This window comes from Dendropsophus ebraccatus, chromosome 3 (genome assembly GCF_027789765.1).
Source record: "Dendropsophus ebraccatus isolate aDenEbr1 chromosome 3, aDenEbr1.pat, whole genome shotgun sequence".
Classification (NCBI taxonomy): domain Eukaryota; kingdom Metazoa; phylum Chordata; class Amphibia; order Anura; family Hylidae; genus Dendropsophus; species Dendropsophus ebraccatus.
The window spans coordinates 71,718,136-71,745,486 of record NC_091456.1 but is presented as its reverse complement, the minus strand read 5'-3'; the positions used below and the strand labels follow the sequence as shown (position 1 = coordinate 71,745,486).

Below are 27,351 nucleotides of genomic sequence, written 5' to 3'. Positions count from 1 at the left end.
TTGAGAATTTAACATGAGTGGCAATGCATACAATATATCCATTACCACTTACTACTGTACAGGAACAGGGAATGCAGAGATAAATCCCTGCTCCTGTATGTACATTTCACAACGTACTATGTAATGTATGTACAGAAGCGAGGTCTCCCTGCTTCTGTACACCAGAGCAGAATGCATCCCTTCCTGCATTTTTGGGTGTAGCCCCCTCTATCACTACGATATAAGGGGTACTTGGTAGGGGCTTAACCCTTTGAGGACCAGGCCCAAAATGACCCAGTGGACCGTGCAAATTTTGATCTTAGTGTTTTCGTTTTTCCCTCCTCCCCTTCTAAGAGCTCTAGCACTCTCAGTTTTCTATCTACAGGCCATGTAAGTGCTTGTTTTTTACAGGAACAGTTGTACTGTGTAATGGCGTCATTCATTTTACCATAACATGTATGATGGAATTCCAAATATATTATTTATGAAGATATAAATAGGTGAAATCGTAAAAAAGAATGCAATATGGTAAGGTTTGGGGGGTTCCTGTGTCTACGTAATGCACTATATGGTAACAGCGACATGATACAATTATTCTATAGGTCAGCCCCAAACACAACCATATGCAGGTTACACAGATTCTCTAATGTTATATATTTTTTGGCAATTAAATATTAATAAAATGGGCCTATTGTGACACTTATAACGGTTTTATTTTTTCACCTACGGGGCTGTATGGGGTGTAATTTTTTCCGCCATGATTTCTAGTTTTTATTAATGCCATATTTGTGAAGATCGGACGTTTTGATCACTATTTATTGATTTTTTTTAATATATAATGTAACATAAAATTGGTAATCTGCGCACTTTTTCCCCTCTTTTCGTGTACGCCGTTCGCCGTTCGCAATGACGCTTGTTATATTTTAATAGATCGGACAATTACGCACGCTACGGTATATTATATGTTTATCTATTTTTATATGTTTTATTTATATTATGGGAAAGGGGGGTGATTTCAACTTTTATTGGGGGAGGGGTTTTGGGGTAGTGTAATAGTGTTTTGAACTTTTTTTTTTTTTACACATTTGAAGTCCCTTTGGGGGACTTCTACATACACTACTTTGATTTTTACACTGACCATTGCTATGCCATAGGCATAGCATTGATCAGTGTTATCGGTGATCTGCTCATTGAGCCTGCCTGTGCAGGCTTAGTGTAGCAGATCGCCGATCGGACCGCACGGAGGCAGGTAAGAGACCTCCGGCAGTCCGTTTCAATGATCGGGACCCCCGCAGTCACACTGCGGGGGTCCCGATCGGTAAGTGACAGGGGGTCGCGATCGCGGCCTTTAAGGGGTTAATGACACGCGGCAGCGCGATCGTCATTACTGCAGCCGACCCCCACCTGCTATGAAGCATGCTCCGCTCCGGAGCACGCTTCATAGCCGGAGAAACACCCAGGACGTAGGGTTACGTCCAGGGTCGTCTGGGGACAGACTTCCATGACGTAACCCTACGTCCAGGGTCGTCTAGGGGTTAAAGGAGAAGTGTGGAGAAAATGATAATTTGCCAGCAGGCAGGAGCAAATAGAACATAATAAACAAGTGGTACTTACCTTTCCCTGTGCCTCAGCAGTGCCTTACTGTTCCAGGACTATCACTGGGATCCTGGATCTCCTTCCAACAACCTCAGCACTCAGCTGATGGTTTACCCCCTCAGTCAGTTAGTGACTGAGATATGACTGGGGCAAGAAATCAGCCAAGTTGGCTTTTTTCCCCCTTGAGCTGTGACAACATCAGAACTTTGAAGGGCATGAGTTCCAGCAGGGGTCCCAGAGTCTGTGACGCTGAGCTGCAGAGGCATGGAGAGAGGTAAGTAGCACTTTGTTATGTTCCATTTCCCCCTGCCTGCTGGCAAATTATCATTTTCTCAAGACTTCTCCTTTAACCCCTCTTCTGGGTATCTATTGTATTGAATTGAGCTCCCCCTACACCAGAGCAGCGTCACAGGCTCTGGAACTCATTCCTTCGCAAGTTCTGATGTTGTCACAACTCAAGGGATGAAAATCATGTTCCTCCCTGCCTGCTTGAAAATTATCCTTCTCCTTTAACTACAATAACTAGGGGCATCCAGTGGAGTAGGGGTGGTGTGGGTTTAATAAAATACTAGGGGCATCAAGGGGGGTTAACTACAATACTAAGGGCATCAAGGGGGTTAACTACAAAATTAGAGGGCATCATGAGTGTTAACTACAATACTAGGGGCATCATAGGGAATTAACTACAATACTAGGGGCATCATGGGTGTTAGCTACAGTACTATTGGCATCATAGTTATCTTACATATTAGGGGCATCATGGGGGTTAACTACAATACTGAGGGTATCTTGGGGGTTTAACTAAAATACTAGGGGTAACTGGTTTCCTGTGCAAATGGGGTCATGTGTCAGACAGAGGGAATCAGAACCAAACTGGGAACCAAAACTGTATTATTTTTTTTACTACTAAACAGAATTAAAAGTAGTTTCTAACAACATCCCATGTGTAAAATCTGTTATCTTACATTGTATACTTGTAAATCATTTAACAAAGAATGTGATAATTTAAGATGATAAGATTGTCACCAGCATGTGAAATTTGCACAGCGCTGCCATATTACCAGCTCTTCACATATGTGTCATGATGATGCATAGGTAAATGTGACAAATGGAAGCTGGTTATAGCTTGAATTGGCAGTCGTAGAAACATAACAACAGTACTGCTTGGCAGATGCTATGGACACGTGTTGCTATGCTTACTTTTTTTAATGTTTAGAACAATTTGATGTATTCCAGTAAAGTTGTGTAATGTCGTGACTGTTCTTTAGCTATATAAAGGTATTTTTTATGATGAAAATCAGCCCAATATGGTTCGACAGGTGACCATAAAGCAACTAATTGGGTCTTATTGCTTATTTTGTCTTGGAGGAGAATACTTATGGTGCGTTTACACGTAAAGATTATTGTGCGAATTTGCGTGATAACGATCGAATTCGAACGATAATCGTACGTGTAAATGCAGCGAACGATCAAACGACGAACGAGAAATCGTTCATTTTGATCTTTTTAACATGTTATCAAATCGTCATTCTAAAAAAAATTTGCAGATCGTTCCGTGTGAACAGTCGTTCACCAATTTAACCATTGTGTATGATAGGCTTAAGGATCGCAAAACGATCGCAAAATGAATTTTCCGTACGATATATCGTACCGTATAAACGCTGATCGTTATGAAAAAAAAAAATCGGTACTCCGACATCGTTAATCGTATGATCAGGCCAATTATCATTTCATGTAAACACACCATTAGGAGGTTTAATTTGTAACAAAGCTCTGATGGAACAACCTACTGTTCATGAAACTAAGTGCAACTGCAGTAAGGAAGTTGTTCATGTAACCCTAATTTAACGGACTATAGGTATTAAAGTGTTGAGCGAGCATACTTATTTCGAGCATGAGGTTACTCGAGAGTACTTGATGCTCGTTATTAAAAAATCTCTGTCTCTGCTATTACCGCTAAGCTAATCAGCAGCTTCAGCAGTGTCACCTCTTAGCCGCTGATTGGCTGAGCGGTGATAGTGAAAATAAACGGTATAATCCCCCATCAGAGCACGGTCTGCTCCCCAAGGGGCTACGTGGGGACACCTAGAATGCTTACTTAACTCCGTGGTGGCACATTATTTGTTCTGGCCCCATGGTTTTGATAAGTGCTCTGCTCCTCAAAGTATGCAGCCTCTATACAAATAGTTGCTTATAGTCTGGCCTCAAGAAGGTTAAATAGGAATAATATGCATCCCCACTTAACCCCTAATGGGTTAACTAAACAATCTGTCCCCCAGCAGGTTAAATGGGGATGACATGCATACCCACATAAACCCTTGAGGGAGAGACTAAATAATCATGAAAAATGCTTGACTCGAGTAACAAGCATTTTAGTGCTCAGTTTCTAGTACAAACATGTAAGTGTGTTCACACAATGGTACTTTTTTTTTTTTCTCTTAGGAAAAGGTTCGTGTTTTCCATGGAAAGAACATCTAAACTATTGAATACTGCAGTCTGAAAATGACTTATATACAACATTGTTGCTGATAATGCTTCTTCCCAGTATTGTCAACAATTAGTATTCTGTAGCACAACCAAACCTTTGAAATAAACTAATCGCTATTAAACTATATATTGGTGCCTGTCTTCTTAAATCCTTGACCTTTAAGAGTGATTTCCTTTCCCACAGTACGGCATGTAAAATAATCCTCTCTCACTAGTACTCACCATGATGAATAAAAGCTTGTGCAAAAATGAAGTGTCAATCCGAAGGGGAATAAGAAAAGAACCAGTCCTGTACGTTCCTGTACTCAGTGGGGAAAACCTTTTTTTGTCTCCATTGAGCTGTACATATTCCCTGACACTACTGGTCACTTCATTAGAGCATGAGGCTACTCTAGCTATCAGTAAGGTACATTTAAATCTATAGTTAGGTCAATTCTCGTGTGAATGATATCTGTCCTTGCTCCATATCTTCCTCCAAATCTATGAAATGAACAGTGTGTTACATTTTAGCTGGAGCAACATGGTTGCTTGTGCATCAGGTACAGTAAGAATGCTAATAAGTGAAAATCCTTAAAGATATTTCCAGTAAACAGGTGGGATTAGAGATGAGTTAAGCGAATATGGCAAAGCAAGACTCGCTGTGAATCGCGCTGTCAATTTACTTTGTCCTGCTATATTGTTGGTGATTTTCTGTGGCAGTTGTCAAGCCAGTATGCAGCTTACCAAGTAACTGGGTGCTTGTTGTGCATTATACATAGTCACTGGGACCAGAGAAGACAAAGGGGTAGATTTATCAAACACGGTGTAAAGTAAAAACTGGCTCAGTTGCCCCTAGCAACCAATCAGATTCCACCTTTCATTTTCCAAAGAGTCTGTGAGGAATGAAAGGTTGGATCTGATTGGTTGCTAGGGGCAACTGAGCCAGTTTCACATTACACCATGTTTGATAAATCCCCCCCCCCCAAAGTCCATATTATTCACTCACTGGGCACTGTAAACTCCTGGTGTGTTATGCTACATCATTGAATTGAGTGTCTGCCTTCCAAACTTAGTTGGTGCAAGCAACTTATTGGGGAACATTTATGAAAGATACGCCCTAGCCGTATGCCAGGGAGAAGGTGTAGATTCGCCCCTTCTGCCTGGTGTACGCCTCCCTCACCCCCCCCCTTATTTATCATGATTTTCACCTGCTCGTAGGCATAAATCATGATCAAAATCTACACCTGCTTGGAAGCAGGTGTAGATTTCGTACACTGGGCCCGGGCGTGCGCCTCTTAGTCAATCCTGCTGGGGAAATGGGGGCAGGGCCTAATAAAAGACCGGCGTACGCTGGTCTTCATAAATCCCCCTCATAATGTGTTATAAAAATTTGTTTACATCAGTGGATTGAGCGTCCCCTCTTCAAACTTAGTGGGCACATTATACTTATAGTGTGTTATACATATTTACTGGGATCAGTGAATTGAGCGTCCGTCTTTCAAACTTAGTGGCCACAGTCAACTCTTTGTGTGTTATACCAATTTGTTTGCTTCAGTAAATTGAACGTCCGCCTTCCAAACTTAGTGGCCACAGTCAACTTATAGTGTGTTATACCAATATATAACTTATAGTCAACTTATAGTGTGTTATACCAATTTGTTTACATTAGAGAATTGAGCAGACACTTTCCAGACTTAGTGGGTGCAGTCAACTCATATTGTGTTATACCAATTCACTGGGATCATAGAATTAAGCGTCCGCCTTCCAAAGTTAGTGGGCGCAGTCAACTCATGGTGTTTTATACCAATTTGTTAACATCAGTGAATTCAGCATCCGCTCTCCAAACTTAGGGGGCGCCCTCAACTCCTAGTGTGTTCTCATTTACCAATATCCCCTCCCGTCCTGGAAAAATATTAATATTACACCGCTGGTCCACCAATGTCCACTCAAAATACATTTAAACATTAAAATAAATCAAATTAAAATTGAATCAAAAGGATAATTGAATTAAAATGAAAAAAAAAAAAAATTAAATTAAATTGAAATTGAATAAAATTTACACTTAAATGGTTGGCACTTAAACTAACTTGGCAGTCAAAGTGTAAAAATGTTTTATTAGAAAGATTTCCAATTTTCTGCCGCTGATACACTAATGTCTACTGCTGTACTGGGAGAAAACTGATTACGTTGCCCATAATTTTATTGCCAGCCTTGTTACGGATGTGGCAATCCAAAATATGTGGACCGTATTTTACGGCATATAAGGCGACTAGGCGTATAAGAAGACCCCTGACTTTTAAGCAGATTGTCAAGGGTTCGCCTTATACGCCGGAAGATGTTAACCCCTGCAGCTAAATTTAAAAAAAAAAATTAACTAACCTAGGTTTCGTTCCCGGACGCCGTGCGCCTCCGGTACCATTCCCGGGGCAGGCAGTGTGACGTACAATACCTGCGCCGGAGACGGAGATCGACGAACCTCTCCCTAGCAGCCAAGCGTCTCACCGGAGAGGCTCTTCCGGGAGAGCTTCGGGAGAATGAGAGAGGCGCCGGAAGTTGCCAAAGTTTTTTTTCATAGTGGTCGCCTCACCTACAGTATGGGGCAACCATACCTGGCATATAAGACGACCCCCGACTTTAAACTCGATTTTTCAGGGTTATAAAGTTGTCTTATACGCCGGAAAATAGGGTACCTTTTTATTTTTAGTTTTTTCCTACATTTATTATTGCATTGATGGCTATGGGTGAACATGTGTGTATTTTTTCTCAATCAAAGTTTGTTTTATTAAACAAAGACAGCAAATAAAATACAAAAGTATCAAAGTAACATAAAGAGCCATACCATAAAGAGCCTTTTATATACAGTAGCTACATGCAAAACTAACGTATAGCCTAGAAATAAATCTGGTTACTTCCAAAAGAACTGCATAACAACAATATCTGTATTAGCAGGAATGCGGCAATTTTAGACAACTACCAAGTACCAGCTACCTAGTCTACCACAAAAGTATGTGTCAAGTATGTGATCAACACAATTATGCTGTAGAAAGTCCCTTTCCCAAACAAGTGTGTGTAAAGGGGACCAATGATCTATCCAAAAACAATATAAACGCAGACAATAAACAACAAGAGAAAAATCTGAATTACTTTGTTCAGTTATATTTCCCTGTGTGTTTTTTTTTTTTTTTTACTTTATTTTATTGTTCCACCATGGGGATTTCCTTTGGTATTGCCTGATTACAGGCATATTTTATTGCAATATATGCAATATGCTTGTAATAGGCAAAGCTGACCAGGCTTAGCCTTAGGCTGAGCTTGGCCAGCTTTCTTAGCTGTGACACAGGAGGCCTCAGAGAAGCCTCCTGCTGTGATTGCACTGATTGCACCTCGACCCGGGTCTCGGCAGTTGCGGGGGGTGCCCAGCTTTCACTAACAGCACGTCCAACAGCTCCTGAGCAGGTCTAGAGTTCCACCAGCCTTGCTGCAACTCCCCCCTGCCCACCCAGAGAGTAGGGGCGAATCTGCGCCTTCTCACTGGCATACGCCCCAGACGCAACTTTGAAATGTCCCCAAGAGTAGAAAGTGACACAACATTTGCACAATTTTTTCTTTAAAAATTTAAAAAAGTTGTTGTTTAAAACAGCGAAAAGCCATTTGCAAGAATGTTGCTACAAACTTACACAAAATGAAGTTTCTCAGAGCACCCCAGTTTATCTAACACATCAGCAAATCTCCGACAGCGTATTTCACTGCTTGTTAATAAATACTTGTAAAGTGCAAATATTCACTTAAACAAGAATATGCAAATTAAATTTAACTGAGATAGTAGTTGTTAGGAGAAGAAGATCTCTGAGGGACAGTGAGCAGTGAATAACGCAGCTATAAAAAGTGGAAACACACACACACACACACACACACACACACACACAAACACACACAAACACACACACACAAACACACAATATCTGTAGTTATAGCAGCACCGCAGAGAAGGTTCTGCACCTGTTCTGTCAGTGCTAAATCTGTTTTTAGAGGCTTTTAGGTCACTTTTGCATACTTTCTATTACATCAAGCCTGTTGCTACTTCTAAAATAATTTTGGACTATTTAGAAAACGTTATTGCTTCTTTCAATACGTCTGAGTATACACTGGCATGTCACAAAATACCTCTTTTTGACCTCCTATTAAATCAAAAAAACATAAAAAAGCTAGTGCAGTCTGTTTTTAAATAAACTGTTACCATCCATTCACCTGGAAGCCAAACATACATATGTACATGACTGGAACACTGACCCCCAAAAAGTACTTTGATACATTCCTAATAGTTATATACAGGGCTTTTAGGGTTGTTAGATGGTGTTATGCATGAGTTTTAAGGCTTTTGACGAGGTTCAGGCTTGGACTGGACTTGTTTGGTCCGAACATAATTTTTTGCAGAAGTTTGTCAAATCAGCTGACCCAGCCTTTTAAAATGTTTGCTCATCTCTAGTGACAACCATTGTTTTGGTTTGGTCAGATGTAAATGCCTTTGAAAATATGGCATTTGTATCCTATGGCAGCTGATTCTATATCATATTTTCCAATATTGTAGTATTTGAAAAATAAGGTACACACTTCAGATGGGGACAACTGGCACATTGCTCAGATAGCATGCTAGTATAATTAAAAAATTTTTAAGTCGGCTTAAAAGTCACATAGCAGATTTACAGATGATCAGCACTAGAGTCTACTTACTGGGGCAAATAAATAAAACTGTAGCAAGTTGCACCAAAAAATGACATGAACCAAATTTTCAGGCTATGTACCCACAATGTCTTTTTAGGCAAAATAATGAACATTATTTGCGGCCGTCATAAAAAGGCAATTTTTCATCTAAAGAAGACATTGTGTGAACATAGACCTAGTGGGGGACATTTATCAAGATGCACCCCAGGAGTACACCACAGAAAAAGGGCAGATTTGCCTTCTTTCCGTATCTTATGCCAGCACCATAAGCCCCGCTTCCCTGATGGACAGGCGGGGGGATGGGGGCAGCGCGGCGGGGAGGAGGCGTGGCCTCTTCTCGTGCCTGATTTATTATGATTTACACCCGCTTGCTGCTGTAAGTCATGATACAAATCTACACCTGCTGTCATGCGATGCCTGTGCCAGACATAGAGCTAGACAGCTTTACTACGAGACGTGTGCCTCTTAGTAATTTCAGCCGGGGAAAAAAAGGGGGCAAGGCTTTCTTTAAGACAAGAACTAGTACACCAGTCTTGATAAATGTCCCCCACTGTGTTTTACACACAATAAAGGGGCATGGCTTAAAGGGGAACTATCAGCAGGTTATACAAATATTACCTACTGATATGTCCCTATTGCCCAGGAAATGCTGAGGAGGAAGGTATGTCTGTTACCTTCCTCCTCAGCACTATTTCAGTGCATTTAGCCGTGTGCTCCACAGTCTGGTGAGACCAATAGGAGCACTGAAGGGGGGGGGGGGGGCGGGCAGTGCTCCTAACATCTCCGCCCAGTGCTCCTAATGGTCTCATTGTACCATGGAACACACAGCTTACTGCACTGGAACAGCGCAGAGGAGGGAGATAAGAGACATAACCTCCTTCTCAGCTTCTCCTGTGCAATAGGGACATATCAGCAGGTTAGACCTAAACTGCTGATAGTTCCCCTTTAAGATGAATCATGAGAGGATATTGTATTGAATTTGTAGTTCAGGAAATTAAAATCCTTAATGGTGTTATCCAGGATAAGAAAAGGCACAGCTACTTTATTGCAAAAACAGCACCATCCCCTCTCCCTGGGTTGTGTGTGGTATTACAATTCAACTCCATTCACTTCAATGGAACTGCGCTGCAAGACCACACTCAAACTTAGGACCAGAGAGGTGCTGTTTTTGGAAGAAAGTGGCCATGTTTTCCTAAGCCTGGATAACCACTTTAACTAAATCAAAGAAAGGTGAGAATGGACACGCCTATAATACTTGACATGTAATGACAAACACAACCTATAGGCAAGTGTGGCAGTGTTTTTGTAGCTGGAAAATTAACATTTAAAGTCATGTTTAAAACACTTTGCTCAAACCTATTGTCTAAATGACACCGGGACCTAACTTTGAAACGGAAAGTTATTTGAATAGTAAAAGTTATTTGAAATAGAAAAATGATACATGACTGGGGCTGAAACGGGAATCTGATGAGGTGTTTCACCACAAATAATAATCCTATTTACATAGAGACTAAAGGAACAAGAAGTTAAGTGTTGAATCTACTTAAATCAATATCTTCAATCTTTTTTGATAAAAGGAAATTAGCCAGGAATATATTATTATTGATCCAGTAGTCACCATGCAGTGACATCTGCTGTTCCAGGTCACGATTTCCAAACAAGTATTTCTTCCAATGCCGCATCTCGTGTTCTAATAATTGTAATTACAGCACACATCTTTATACAGGCAGAGAACTAGTGTGCCATGATAGAAAGAGCATTCAAAATAAAACAAATAATGGAGTATTACTTCTAGTAATAGAACTATCTCTCCAGAAATGCAAAGCCACTGATCTGTACAATAGAAATGAATATTTGAATCTTTGGCTCTACTGCGGGGCTCTTTCCTCTAAAGGGGACAAATCGCTGCGGATGCGGATGTACATCCCTGCTGCGAGTTTGTCCCCCGTTAACCCCCTGGCCGCCGTAGCATATACTTTACCTGATCCTGGCTCCGGCTTGCTTCGGCGGTTCCCGGAATCTTCAGCAAGCCGGAGCCGGGATCAGGTAAAGTATATGCTCACTCCAGTGCCTGCCCGATGCCACGACCGTCTGATCGGGCTGGGGCAAACTCGCAGCAGGGATGTACATCCCTGCTGCGATTTTGTCTAACATTGGAAGAATAGGGCCGGGATCTACAGTGAGTCTCGCTGCAAATACGCAGCGAGAGGACAGGTGAGATTATGCCTAGAACTACAACATCCATCATGCCCTGCTGACAGTTTGTAATGAGTGTTGTAGTTTTGAAGACCTGTAGCTCTCCAGGTTGCAGAACTACCACCCTCACCATGCCCTGCTGACAGGTCATTATGGCAGTTGTAGTTTTGTAGCATGTGATCATCCAGGTTGCAGGACTGGAGTCAAATTTGCACTCATCAGCTCTAAATCTGCGCATGGGACATACTTGGACATTCCAATGTGACAATCCAAAACACCTTTCTTTGGCTACAGCAGAACAAAGTGAAGTTTCTGGAGTGGCCATCTGAGTCTCCTGACCTCAATATCATTGAGCTACACTAGGGAGATCTCAAGCGTACAGCACATGCAAGACAGCCCAGGAATTTACAGAACCGGCAGCTTTACCATCTGAGAGAATAAAGAGCCTCACCCAAAACTACAGTGTACTACAAAAGCCTTCAAGCTGTCTTTGATCTTAGAGGGGGCAATATTTCAAAAACGTTTTTGTGTTATTATTCATATTCTTTGAAAAAAGGACAAGAAAGCAAAAATTCTGCCTGGGTATGTAAACTTTTGAATATAACTGTATATATATATATATATATATATATATATATATATATATATACACACACACACACACACACACACATATATGCGCACACACTTAGGCATATAGGGACGTGGATATTACGTAGCATCACATTTAGAGCACTATGTGTAAATTGTATCCAAATGTAAACAAAGCTAACCATTAGATTTTATTTGTATCCTATAAACTTTGTAATTACCCAGCTGCCACTTTGTCTGTGAATCATATCTTCTCTACACATAATTTACTATGGTAATTTGCTCCAAGGGGAGTCATTTGAAAATAAAATATCCAAAGATTAAGTGACATTTTACATTTAGGCTGTGGATCATGCAGACACGGTGTAACGTGACATAAAAAAGATTTCCCTATTATACACTTGTATAGGATTTGTAGAACGCTGTGTACTATTTCCTGCTCTGCGTGTTCCTTTGTATTTTGTTTTTTTGTTTTCTCTTTAGACAGCTTATTAAGCTTATTCATGGAGAAAGCAGAAAAGCTAGATGAGTTCCAACTGGGTTACTGATGTAAAAAAGCAGCATTGTGAGGTACACTGTCTATTGCCATTCGTTGCCAGGAGTGTGAAGCTACCTGTGTGTTGTCATGTGTTATGAATCACTCGGCAGAAGTGTAGCCTCTAAATATTCTCATGCTACAAATGGCTTCATATCTGCGTCTTGTCTCATTAGCTGCTTAAAGTCACATGCCATTTCACTGTATTCATTACTTGGAGATAGTGGAAAAATTGGATTGTGTACAACTCATTTGGTGCCAATTGAAGTAAAACATCATGTCAGCAGAAGATGTGTTTAATTTCTTTATTAATGTGTGATAGCAATAGTATTTAAGTGTAATTACAAGTGGCAATGGTGCAATGTCTTCTCAACTGAAGAATTCACCTGTCTTTTAGCAAATATTGCACAACTTTGAGGCAGGGGGCTACACATCTAGCAAGGATCAATGTATTGTTTTACACGATGACAAGAAAACATCCATACACAAACTTTTTACCTTATAAGTAATTAAAATACAGATGCTTTATGGCCTGATGTCAACATTTTCCTATGTTTCCTATGTCACCCAATGGCCCACCCTCAAACAGAGCAAAGAGCTGCTTTTTCTCTAAGGGACCTTACTTTTAATGCATTAAAGGACAACTCCAGCGGAATTTTTTTTTTCTTTAAATCAACTGGTGCCAGAGATTTGTAATTTACTTCTAAAAAATCTCAAGTCTTCCAGTACTTATCAGCTGCTGTATCTCCCACATATACATGTCTATACCATACAGAAAGTACTGAAAGACTTTTGGAAAAGTTTTGGAACCCGATTCATAAAAAGGATGTTCTAGAGCTGGAGAGGGTACAAAGACGGGCAACTAAACTAATAAGGGGAATGGAGCATCTTAGTTATGAGGAGAGATTAAAAGAATTACATTTGTTTAGTCTGGAGAAGATCATCCTCTCAAACGAAAAAAAGCATATGCACAAAAAATGGTAGCACATCACAAAAATCTTTATTATAACACTAACACAGATACAATAAATAAATCAGTGAATGTACAGGAGTAGTAAAATGAGGGAGACAACACTCCAAATACTGCTCTACATTAAAAACACTAAAATGTCATCCCTGAGGAAGCCGCTAGACGGCGGAACGCGTGGGGTGACTTCTTATCCCATCTGACTCTCATTCTGTTGGACTGTATATGGTGATCTTTTCCAATTTTCTTTTTTTTCCCCTATGCTCCATTATTTGTGGTTATATTTTGTTTTACTGGGTTGGATTTTTGTTATTGTACATACAGTCCAGAGTCAGAGTGGTAGATTAGCCCTGGCTGGAACACCAGCAGGACTTAGGGTGACATTTTAGTGTTTTTAATGTAGAGCAGTATTTGGGGTGTTGTCTCCCTCATTTTACTACTCCTGTACATTCATATATTTATGTGGTATTTTTGTATCTGTGTCAGTGTTATAATAAAGATTTTTGTGATGTGCTACCATTTTTTGTGCATTTTCTTTTTTTCTTTTGAAAGGATGATGTACTACTTATATGCATTGGTTTAGCACTCCATGATTATTAGTGGTGCCCACTAGCTTTATATATATATAGTCTGGAGAAGAGACGTTTAAGGGGAGATATGATTAATTTATTTAAATATATAAATGGCCCCTACAAGAAATATGGGGAAAAGATGTTCCAGGTAAAACCCCCTCAAAGGACAAGAGGGCACTGCCTTCGACTCGAAAAAAAAAAGGTTCAATCTCCGGAGGCGACAAGCCTTCTTTACCATGAGAACTGTGAATCTGTGGAACAGTCTACCACAGGATCTGGTCACAGCAAAAACAGTAGAGGGCCTCAAAACCGGCCTAGACAAGTTCTTAGACCAAAATAATATAAATGCATATGTATAGAACCTATCACCCCTCCCCCTTCCCTGTATCCATTCCCTCCTTGGTTGAACTTGATGGACTTGAACTTGTAACTATGTAACTTGAGATTTTTAAACAGAAGTAAATTACAAATCTCTGGAACTTTCTGAATCAGTTAATTTGAAAGAAAAAAATTAAGTTAACAGGTCGATCAATGTAATTAAAGGTAATCTTTCATGTGCCGTGTATCATATACTGATTATATGCAGGGTAAAGGGTATGCCAGCACCCATCATCTTATTGTGTGGGGCCTGTTAAATGTAAAAAAAAAATGGAAAATATGTGTTATGGCCAATAATATGAGGTCAATACATTCTGAATATTTGTACAATCATGGTAAGCAGCAAATATACACAGAAACTATACATAAAATGAAATGATTGTCCACAGTAAGACATAAAAAAGACTTTGCTCCTAGAAAGTACATACTAAATAGGACACTGAAACAAGAACTGGGATGAAACCAAAACTCAACTACAGATCACAAAGATCACCATTTGCCAATTCATAGGTTACCGTAGTTGTATAAACAGTAGTTTTATGTTTTTTAACATTTAGATTGGGAGAGAAGCAAAAAAATTCTGAATGCATTGAGCTACAGTTTAGGACCAACGAGTACATACTGTATGAGCACAACTCAAGCAGCGTCCAATTTTCGGCAATTCAATGCCGGTGTCTGCAGAAGTTAGATGCAGCCCTATGGAGTCCTGGAAAACATGGACAAAGTCTATGGCTATGTTCACACAACGTATATTTTTGTAAAAGTACGGCCATTGTTGCTGATGCTTAATACGAAAATATACTTTACCTTGACTTCTATAAAATCCCGGGCGGAGCGTATACACATAGTATATGCTCCGACCGGGATTCCTAGTGGCGTTATAGAAAACTGACATGTCTTTTTTCTGCGCCCGCTATTCATTGAATAGCAGCTGCAGAAGACCCTATCAGTGCACACTATGGAGCAAGCGTCTCCGGCCGCACGCTCTATAGTGTGCAGTGGGTAGTTCTTATGCGGACGCGCACGGATATGCCCGCATCAGAACTCTGCGGCACTAGAGATCATCCGGCCAGCTCAGCAGTACCAGCCGGGATGAACTTTAATGATACCGGCCATTCCATGACCCGGCTGGGTCACGGAGCGGACAGTCTCGTACAGCGTGTGAACATAGCCTATGGCTGTATCCATGTTTTCCAGGCAGCTGCATCAAACTTCAGCCACCGGTATTCAAATGCTGCACGATCAGACTCAAGCATGCTCTAATTGTGCTCAACTCTACCAGTGACCTCTCTGCTTTTGGTAAACTCCTTTCAAAATGCAAACTTTCTTATTTATGCAGCTTGAGGCTATGTTCCCACAATGTAAAAGTTAGTGCAAATAACGGCCATTGTTGCAAAATAAAGGCCGTTATTAATGCTCATGATCGTTAGTAATGGCCGTTATTTTTCAACAACAGACATTATTTGCCCTTGCTTTTACATTATAGCCTTATTGAAATCTATTTACTGATTCTTTGGACTAAACATGTTATGTCTGAACTAACTCACAGCTGAAGAGACAAAAAAAAAAAAAGTTTGGTCCATCCTATAACATTTTCATAAGTAATTGGCAGATTTAGAAGCATCCATCCATCAATTCATTGGAATGACATTACTATGACATGACCTCTAATATTGTTTCATATGACAAGCAACCTCTGAAAGTGACAACTTTCTTTCATTTCCTGGTAAAATATGGAGTATTGTAAAATGATAAAGTAACACGCTACATGGATATCTAACAGGATGCATGTTTCACATAATTGAATGGTATTGTAAAGAAAGCATAATGCAAAGAGAGAAAAAATTTCAAAGTTTTTCAAAGTTTTTCAGCTTTCATGATCTGCAGGACATTGGATTTGACAATAATTTCACATGGGTTAAGCAGAACTTTCTGTGATTTCATAAACAAAAAAAATGTTTTCTATTCCTTTTTGTATTCCTACTGGCCATATGTCTTCTCTTCAATGGCGTAGGCTTTTATCTACGGAGACAGAAATTTCATTCCTTAAGATTTGGCCCTAAATTTTCCTTGTGCTGGTGATGAATAAATGTTTAAGTAAATCTACTTTGTCCTTTGGTATAAGTCATGTTCAAATAATTAATTCAAAGCACAAAAGCCCCTGGCTGTCAAGCTATTAAAATGCAATCTGTTAAGACTCTCTGCATGCCAAGCAACATAACCCTCGCAAAAACAGCAAAGCAGAAGGCTAAGCAAATAGAAGCTATGTGTTGCATCCAAGCACAACACTCCAATATTACGGCAAATTATCATTACTCTTGATTTGTGAGGGAGACTTTACAGACGTCAGTATAAAAAAGAAACGCCAACTTTTGCCAAAAAAATTCGCAGATGATAGCAATTGGACAGTAGCTAGAGTCTGAAGTTTGCTTGGTATTACCCAGGCATGAGATATTAAATCACCATAATCTTTAACTCATAGCACAGACAGCAATAAAAACATGTTACACAGATTAACTAGGAACATTTGTCAAGCATCCGAAGCTATAATCTACACCCTAACTGCTGGAAGATCATTGTCTAGAGTAATGTGAATTGCCTCATCTACAGTACGGGAATATGACATAAGTAGTAATTACCCAAAGGGCTCATAATGTTTCCCTTTAAATTCACATCATTTCTGGTCATAAACTGTATACCAAAGATAGCTAAACAGTGAAGGAACCCGGATTCATTAGAACAGGCCATAACTATATTCTTTTCCCTACACACAGCATTGCAATAGAGCTGACTTAGCACTTTGACAGATTGGGCCATAGTATCACACTATCAATGGATCGCATTTACATCTGCTATGTTATCTTAGCTGTGTGCATTAGGCAAATAACAGATTATTCTCTATTGCATCAATTTAAAGGGGTACTCCAGCCATTCAAAAATGTTGATATATTTCTGGTCTTGCACAGCACATATTACAGGTCCTCTTCCTATCTAAGAATGCTCCCCTGGTGTCCTCCTGTGGCATCTTCGGATCTCTGTGGAATGCCTGTCACTACTTTCGAAATGGACTTGTCTCGGCAGTGACAGCCTGCTTAGTCAATCACTGGCTGCATCGCTGTCCAGCTTCAGTCAGTGATTGGCTGAGCTGGCCGTTACTGCTGAGACAAATCACCTTGGAATTGTTGTCGGGAGCATTCAGCGGAGCAGGACACTAAAATGCACATGAGGAGGACCCTGAGGGACCATGTTTAGGTAAGAATATGGTTTCTATTATAGTAAGAATATGGTTTTTATGTTCCATGCAAGGCCATCAAAATGTCAAAAATTTAAAAATGGCCTTAGTACCCCTCTAACATGTTGGAAAGATCATAAGCTCTTTCAGGAAATGGAAGTGGTACTAAAAGCTCATATTCAAGCAATGCCAGTAATTAATACATGAATGACTTTGTAATATCATTTTTTTTGAGAATACTTTGTTTTTATTTTGCAGTTGATCATGATGTGGATTTTGTCATGGATCTGACCCATTAAAAAACAAGCAACATACAGTATACAGCAAAGAACCAGTGGGAAAAGTTTGTATAGTACCTTAGATGTGGATTCTGCAGTAAATATACTGAGTACCCTCAGGCATACATATTGGTTGTGATGTCAAATAAGAAACTCAGGGGGAAATTTATGAAAGGTCCGCCCGAGGCGTACACCAGGGAGAAGGTGCAGATTCTCCCCTTTTCTCTGGCGTACACAGGCGTAAATCATGATCCAAATCTAAACCTGCTGGAAGTATATGTAGATTTAGTACCCCGGGTGCAGGTTCGGGCATCCGGCCGGCCGGATTCGCTAAGAAGCGTGCGTCTCTTAGTGAATCCTGCTGGGAAAAGGGGCGGGGCCTAATATAAGACCAATGTACTTGTACGCCGGTCTTCATAAGTCCTCCCCTTAGTGTTAAATTTGACATCTCTGCCTTTCATGTTGCAGAATTACGACCATATCGCCAGCATTCAAACTATTAATACTGTCTTTATCCTGCCAGCCCTGAATATTCCCCTTCCTAACAGACCCATATCCATGCTCTAGCACAGGTTAGTAGACATAGGGCTTTTAGGGGATTGCTAGATCTCTGCTGATGAAAAGCCTGAAGCTTTCGGTGATCACTAGTCACTAGTGGCCAATGAGGAGGGTGCCCGTCGAGGTCAGGCTACAGACAGCAGTTGGACGCAGGAGAGTATATTTACAGCACTTAGGGGATGAGCTGTCTGGCATACAGCATATGCTTTCTCCTCTCTGTGAAATTTCGAGCTTAATCACCAAACATTCTAATTTGGATAAATTAGAGTTTTTGTAAGTTTCAGAACAGATCCTACTTGTTCCAAAATAACCCATTTATCACTATCTGCAGCCGGTAGCAGTGGAATGGTGTGAGTTGAACATCATCCACTTATTAGTGTTTGGTATGTTTTGAACAACTAATTAGATATACATGGTCCTGTGCAGGTTCTTTGTGACATTCCTATCTCGCTGGACACCAGCAAAGAACCTCTGGAATGCTAATAAGCTCTGCCATTGGACTCCACAAATATCCTACAAAGTGTTTGCCTCACATTTCCCCTTCATGATTCCTTTTTTTTCTTCTTCTAATTACATCCCATTCATGTTAAATAGTTCACACTCTCATCCTTCTCAAATCCTTTAATTGGATTCCCACTAAACAATGAGTCACCTACAAGATCCTTCAAACTCTCTAGTTATATCCATATCAGCTCTCTGGTCTTAACTCACATAAGAGCATATGTTATAATTTTTTTACAATATATTCAGAACTGCGGGTTGTAGATGAAGCTTCCTAGTAGCCTTATCCAGGAGATCCATAGCAATGCCATTAGTTCTATCAAAATTCCTTACTCAATTACTTGGTAGTATGGTGGTTGCCATTTTGTGTTGCTTTTACCATATTATGTATAGCTAACTTTTGAATTTTACATTTCTCTTTAAACCCTATAAGACATTGTCCACAGTGACGATGACAGAAAACATGACATCAATGTAAATACTGCTGGTAGTCTGGGTTCCATTCTTCAAAATATATAGAATCTATAGATACCCATAGAAAATTTAAATGAATGTCATGGAATGTTAAATTGTTGGAAAAAAATAGCAGTTGTACACAAAAGTACATATTTTATGTAAAAGATAATAAAATAAACAGTCAGTGCTCCGAATCGGTGACCTTTTATCGATTCACCAAGTAACAAGTCATGGTCTATCCTTTGTGCTCACACATTGAGTGACTGCTTCATGGTTATGGAATGTAACGGCTTCATGGTTATGGAATGTAACGGCTTCATGGTTATGGAATGCAACATTCATTGTCTTTGAGAAAGAATTAAGTCCTTGTACAATATACTGAATAACAGGCCCTGTGGAAAATTCTTCCCCGTTGCATCATACCAATAAGAACCAAGCCAGTATTGTTTTCACCTTTATGAACTTATTTTTAATAAAACTGATAAAATATTTTAATTATGCAATAAGTAGCATTAACCAGTATTCTATATTAGAATGTGTATGATACAAGCAGATACTACACATTATACTAGTTTTCTTCTTTCACTATAATATTAGAGGGGCAGTCTCATCTCAATTAACAGAGTAGAACTCATCAAGTTTAGGCTATGTTCACACAACAAATATTTTCATAAAATCACGGACATTGTACAACGGCTATGATATTGCCAAAAAATATACTTTACCTCTCTGACTATGGGATTCCGGAAAAAGCGTATACACATGGTATAGGCTCTTGCCAGTATCCCTAGCAGGCGCCGCAAACAACTGACATGTCAGTTTTCTGCGTCCGCTATTCAGTAAATAGCGACCGTAGAAAACCATGTCAGTGCACACTGTGGAGTGAACAACCGAAAAGATAATCCGACCAGTACTGCAGTACTGGCCGGGGCGATCTTTTCAGGGACCGGCCGTTCATTGACCCGGCCAGGTCACGGAACGGCCAGTCTCTTACAGCGTCTGCACATGGCCTAAATATGTATCAAACTTCATTAATTTAGCAAACTTGCCTCCTGTGAGTCGCACTTGCTCTCTGGCATTCTACCCATTCTGGCATGGCTAATAAAATTCCCAGTCATGTTCCATGGCGTCTTAAAGGAGACAGATCTTGCCTTTGACAGTGATCATTTACAGTGATGCCTCTAATAGTCAATAAACTGAAGCATACCGTTTCTGTAGTGTAAAGTTTTATGAAATGATTAGTTAGTAGCCTAGGACACATATGACAAAGAAAAATGAATTTGGACTTTACTTCCTAGGTCACAGCAATCTCAATCCAGGTGGCTCCCCCTATCAGTCTATAAAGATGCTGGATGGAGACGATTGAGATTCGGGAAGTGACGTGCTACCGCACACATCTTCTTGCTCCCTCTCCTGATCGGTGGAGTTCTAAGCAGGAAGACCCTGACGGATCAAAAGTTTTCATTAATGGCAAGTACACTTTAAGGCTATGTTCACACAACGTAAGTTGTGTATTAATAATGGTCGTTGTTGCCGATGTGCAGCAATGGCCGTGATTAATACACAACTTACATGCACTAAGGGAATCCCAGACGGAGTGTATACACATAGTATACACTCCGGCTGGAATGGTTGGCAGCCGTACAAAAGACGGACAGGTCACACAATGGAGAGTGCGGCTCTGGGCGCACTCTCCATTATGTTTAATGGTTAATTGGGATGCAGACCACACGGATGCACTGCATCCCAATTCTGCACAAATGAAGATCATCTGGCCGGTACTGCAGCACCAGCCGGTATGATCTTTACTAACACCAGCCATTCTGTGACCTGACCGGGTCACAGAACGGCCAGTGTTTCACGTTGTGTGAGCATGGCCTAAAGTTAGAATAGCCCCTGGCTGCCATTGAATACAGTCAGTTCACTACATTTATCAATACCATCATATATGTAATTCTGGAATTCCCAAGAGTTCACAGCACAATTCCCCTGAACAAGCTTATGTGATGGGTTATATTCTCCATGAATCAATATAGATTTTTTTCAATGTTAGAAAGGGACAAAGCTATTTTTATGTGGCAGGATATTTTGTACAATTAATGATTTAAGAGTAATTTTTAACTATTAAATTAAAAACAATGAAACAATACCCAATTCAACACGATCTGCATCTGTACAGCCCTTATCTATGGAGTGGGCTAATAACTGAAGCAATGAGTCACTTTATTATGCATCATCAATAAATAATGGGGCTTTAATCACTACTAGTCAATTATTATATCCTTCTGTGCAAGCAATTTAGTAACAAGCTACTGGCTATATATTCAAACACTTCAGAATTGCTGATACTTTATATTTCCTTTCCACTTTTGACTCTTTATGATGGCTTCAGATAGCCATATGTTTTGCAAGGCATTTCTGTAAAACTATGATTGATTTAGTGAATTATAAATACCAGAGCCAATTTAAGCAATTCTCCAGATGTCAGTGACAAGTTGAAAAGTCACAGTTTTCTGGAAAACCTATTATATGTAATGAACGTCGAAACAAAATGTGAAGATGCAGTGTGTCATTGCACAATGAGGTACAGGTCAAGTCCATGACAATTTGGTGCACTGTGTAATTTTGCTTTGGGAAGAGAGTTCCTCAAATTAATTGTGCGGCTTTTATGTGAATCTCGGAATCGCTCTGAGGGCCCATCAGCTACATTCTCCGGTTTAATTTGCTTTTGCCAATCAGTGGACCATTGCTCACTCTGGGTCACAGTAGTCTCCTTTAGCAAAGGATTCTGGGAAAGACCTAGTTCATTAAACTAGATTCAAGGTTTCTTATCTGAGAAAATCATCTGCATTAACTTTCAAACCCTCAGGACATATAAGCCTAGAGTATTATATTGCAGTATATTACCAATATACCTTAAACCTTAATATTATACAGTGCTTTTTTTTTTTATACGCACAGTGAACAAGTTGAAGTAAAAAGCAAGTTCTAAATAGGACAAGTCTAAGAAGCAAAAAAAAAGTCAAAAAATGAAACCTTCATTTGACCCTGATGGCAAAATACTTGGCACCTAACGCTGTTGGGTTATTTTTCTAGAATTACATAACAGGTATTTATTGAGATGTAACTTAATTTAAAATTTTGATGCGACTTTTCCTTGTGAGGGGGTATGAAATGTAGAAGCCGAATATGTAGATATGCAGGCAATAAACAAATATATATGAAGAAGAATTTATACATTCCAGAAACACATAACATATTGTTTGTGAAGAGTAACATGGGGGAAATTTATCAAGACTGGCGCACGCCTCTTAGTTAAGCCGGCCGGCTCTACGCCCAGCACAGCCATTGCACAAAAATCCACACCTGCTCAGAACAGGTGTAGATATTTGCCTGGTTTACATCTATTTTCAGGTGTAAACCCTAACCCCTTCATGACCCAAAATGTATCTGTACGTCCTGGGTCGAGTAGAGGAGGGGCCAGAGAGGGGTCAACCCCGCTCTGAACCGCCGCAAACCTGGCTGCTATTAATAGCTGGCGACCGCAGCGGGCATGGTTTGATCACCACACCAGCTAGTTAGCTATTTATATGCAGCAATCAAAGATGACAGCTGTATTAAAATAGCTGTTTCTCCCCATCATTGGTAGTCTTGTGGGTAGATCCCCCCCCCGCCACACAGAATGCGATCGTGGAGGGGCGATCCGTTCAACTTACCCAGCTGGGCCTCAGCATCGGAATGGCGCTGATTCTGTTATACAAATTGCCTATCGTTGTAATCATACCGACTTGAGAAATATAGATAACATGTCAGTTTGACCATAGGGCGAACGTTGTAAACACAAAATTCCCCCAAATAAAAAAAAAATCATATTATTTTCAATTTCACTGCGCAAATCAGTTTTTAAGCATATTTTATGGAAAAAAGTACATTTGTTATTGCAAAGTACAAATAGTGGTGTAAAAAATAAGGGCTCATGTGGGTATGTAGGTGAAAAAATGCAAGCGTTATGGCCTTTTAAACACAAGGAGGAGAAAACGAAAGTGCAAAAGCCAAAATTAGCCTGGTCCTGAAGGGGTTAATAAATCAGGCACGGGAGGAGACTTCTCATCTATCTGTGCTAGGTGCAGACCATGATAAATGCCCCAAAAAGGTTTAGGGAAGTAATAATTGTGCACATTTATCGGGAACCCACTTACAATTGCAAGTCTGCATTGCAATTGTACCTCACACAATAGAATTAGATGTACATGACCTTTCACCCTGTGAAGCCCTTTTTGCTTGATTTTTTTTTCTTTTAAAGTAAAACTAGCTTTCCCCAATTGGGGAAAAAAAAGGTTGGACATATTGCTTTTCAATATGCCTAGTTCTTTGTTTTCATGGGAAAGAAAATAGCTTAGGTGGGACATGCAAATGCATATGAATAGGACCAATGGAATAAACAGCAGTGAGTCGAACAAGAGTTCCCCCAACAGCTTTTTAAGGCATGTTTAAAGGGGTTATGCCACATATAATTCCCCATACCCTATGCCCTATGCACTCTCTATTGGACTTAGCTGAGTACTGTGCTTGACTATGATCATAACTCCTATAAAGGGTGAAATACGTAATGGCTTGGCATGCTGTTTACTTGAGAGACAATAAACTTTCTTCTCATGATCAGTGGATGTCCCAAAAGTCAAATCCTCACTGGTCAGCTAGTTGTCATTTATCCCATGGATACAGAATAGCTTTTCTTAGGATAAACCTTTTAAGGAACTAAGCAAACCAAACTAATTCTATTCAGAGTTGCACAGGGGTTACATACAGGGCCGCTTTAACCAGAGGGCACATGGTGCACGTGCATCGGGCCCACTGGTTAAAGGGGCCCCCCCGAGCAGGCCGGCCATTGCTATGTGCGACCAGTGCGGTCGCACAGGGCTCTGGCCACCAGCCTGTCAGGGGGGAGCGCCATGGATGGGTAATCTACTTACCCCTCCATGGCGCCCCCTGCAGGGCCCCCCCCATCCTCCGCTGCCCCCGCCCGCCCGCTGCTGCTGCGGCGCTTCAGCAGCAGCGATACTGACAGAGAGAGAGCCATTGGCTCCCTCCCTGTCAGTCACTCTTGTGGCCGCACTTCCTGCGGTCACAAGAGGCCGCACTCTCCCTCTAGCACCCGACATCACTGGAGCATTGGCGCGAGGGTAAGGGGAGTGCAGCCTCTTGTGACCGCAGGAAGTGCGGCCACAAGAGGGAAGAGAAGAGGAACACGTGGACCTAGGTTGGTAAAAGTGTTTGCTTTTTTCAATGTTATACGGGAATGGGAGCGCATATACTATTGGGGAGCACAGGGGGCTATTTACTATGGGGGAGCACAGGGGGCTATATTCTATGGCGGAGCACAGGGGGCTATATACTATTGGGGAGCACAGGGGGCTATATACTATGGGGGAGCACAGGGGGCTATATATTATGGGGGAGCACGGGGGAGCTATATACTATTGGGGAGCACAGGGGAGCTATATACTATTGGGGAGCACAGGGGTCTATATACTATTGGGGAGCACAGGGGAGCTATATACTATTGGGGAGCACAAGGGACCTATATACTATTGGGGAGCACAGAGGTCTATATACTATTGGGGAGCACAGGGGAGCTATATACTATTGGGGAGCACAGGGGAGCTATATACTATTGGGGAGCACAGAGGTCTATATACAATTGGGGAGCACAGGGGGCTATAAACTATTGGGGAGCACAGGGGGCTATAAACTATGGGGGAGAGCACAGGGGGGCTATATACTATTGGGGAGAGCACAGGGGTGCTATATGCTATTGGGGGGAGAGTACAGGGGGGCTATATACTATTGGGGGGAGAGCACAGGGGGGCTATATACTATTGGGGGGGAGAGCACAGGGGGGCTATATACTATTGTCGGAGAGCACAGGGGGGCTATATACTATGGTGGGAGAGCATAGGGGGGCTATATACTATTGGAGAGCACAAGGGGGCTATATACTATTGGGGGAGAGCACAGGGGGACTATATACTATTGTGGGAGAGCACAGGGGGGCTATATACTACTGGGGAGAGTGCACAGGGGGGCTATATACTAATGGGGGAGTGCACAGGAGGGCTGTATATACCTGGAGGAGCACATGAGGGTCTATATACTACAGGGACACCTTAAAACTATGGAGGCACAGAGGGGTGTAACTATGTAGGGGTACAGAGGGGTGTAACTACTGTATAGGGGTACAAGGGACCTAACTACTGTATGTGTTGGGGCCAAAATATTTGTCTGGCAGATTCTGGAGAGAAGATTCACAGCCAGGCGAAGACTTCAAGGTGGCCCAGGCTGGATGGAGAGAAAAAGAAAAGGTGACAGACTCTGATCAGACAAGACGCCCCCGGTAAGTCACTGGATGTAACTGCACTCTGTTATAGGGTTGTAGTGTTAGGGGTCATGATGTGGCGGTATTATGTAATGGTATCATTGGTGATATCTTTCTGTTTTGTTTAGTGCAGTTTTTATGCAATATGTAATCACTGTAAGGTGGAAATAGTGTTATAAGGTAACTATGGTATGTATTGGGGCTCTTGATACATTGTGTGGGCAAATTCAGTACATTATACAATGTGCCGAAAGGGAACGGCCCTGGTTACATACATTCAATATTGTTGGTGTGTCCCCTACAAGGCAATAAGTATAAAGTATAAAACGATTTTTTTTTTTATTTTCTGGACATTTCTATCCATTTATATTCATCCATGCTAAAAATTTTGACTATCTATCTATCTATCTATCTATCTATCTATCTATCTATCTATCTATCTATCTTTTTGTCTGTCTGTCTGCCTGTCTGTCTGCCTGTCTGTCTGCCTGTCTGTCTGCCTGTCTGTCTGCCTGTCTGTCTGCCTGTCTGTCTGCCTGTCTGTCTCAATCAACCTTTCATGCAACAATCATTCTATATTCATATATATGCCTAAACAATCTGTCTGCCTTTATGAAGGTTCCTTCTCCTTCCTGTTTCTCTGAATAGTACAGTCAACGACAAACATGTATTACAACCAAATTGGTATTCTAGACACTTATTCTACTAAGATCATCACACTGACCAACATTCTGTACATTGTGTTTTTGTAGCTTTCGCACTAGGGATGTTAAATGAAGTGAACACTGCATGCTACATTGAACTGTTGTTCTTAATAGCTAAAGTTGTAATGGTACTTGTAAAACATGGAAAAGAAATAAAAATGCATTATGTCTCTTCAAAGCTATAGAGGAAGAATGAGAGCTAAATGTGGACAAATTAGGACTAAGGCTAGAGAATAATGGAATTCAATGTCGTGTACAACAACCCAAAAAGAGCAAGCTAAAATAGTTCCTATCTTCTTATTATGTCCACTTACAGTTTCATTAAATATAAACAATTATCTTCCTAATGAATAATGTTTGTTTAATAATAACTATTATCTGTTACAGAATGTCTTCTATAATTCATTTATTACAATAACACGTTACAGCTATTAAAGGGGTATTCCCATCTTAACTAATATATTTCAACTTGTAGGGCTTGTCAAGTTATATCTTTGTAAATGCCTTAATTGACCAAACTTGCCTCCCTCTCCTGATATTACCATTCCTTCCCTCCAATTGTTGACAGCTCATTGTCTAGGTTACTGAATAACACTTTACTCTACTCTAAAAGCATTGGTCTGGCCGGTATACATATATTATATAGCACAGGGGTCCTCACCCCCCCACAAGCAGGCCGGCCTTTGCTTTGAGCTCCGTCCGACATCCTGTCAGGGGAGAGCGCTATCGGGATGGGCAAGAAATCTACTTACCCATCCATGGCACCCCTCGCCTACTGCTGCGCTCCGCAAAGTAACTATGAGCGCTTGTAACGAGCGCTCATAGTTACCGTGCAGCAGCACTGACAGGAATCCATTGGCTCCCTCCCTGTCAGTCACTCTTGTGGCCACAGTGGTCACAAGAAGCCGCTCTTTGTTTTTGGTGCCGTCACTCGAGTGACGTCACTGGAGCGCCTGCCGTTGCAGTGCAGCCACAAGAGGGGAAGAGAAAAGTAGACACCAGGACCCAGGTGAGTATATATTTTTTTAAATGTTATATGCTATATGGGAGGGGAAGCACAGGGGGGCTTTGTACTACTGGGGAGTACAAAGCGTGGGGTCTATACTACTGGGGGAGTGCCCAAGGGAGCTATATAGAAGGGGAATACACAGGGGATCTATATACTACTGGGGGAGTGCCCAAGGGAGCTATATGGGAGGGGAATACACAGGGGGTCTATATACTACTGGGGAGCACAAAGCGGG

At 40.9% G+C, this 27,351-nt stretch overlaps 1 protein-coding gene across 3 annotated transcripts in view; it reads right to left on the bottom strand.

Moving 5' to 3' along the window:
• Nucleotides 1-27,351, bottom strand: part of LINGO2 (leucine rich repeat and Ig domain containing 2) — a 186,094-nt gene that overhangs the window by 35,928 nt on the left and 122,815 nt on the right. Inside the window, exon 1 of one of the 3 annotated variants that reach the window (XM_069964292.1) lies at nucleotides 4,285-4,351. The exons of the other annotated variants lie outside the window; for them this stretch is intronic. The gene's annotated coding sequence lies outside the window, so the exon portion shown is untranslated. Of the gene's footprint in view, nucleotides 1-4,284; nucleotides 4,352-27,351 lie in introns of those variants that run through there. 3 annotated transcript variants of the gene reach the window in all.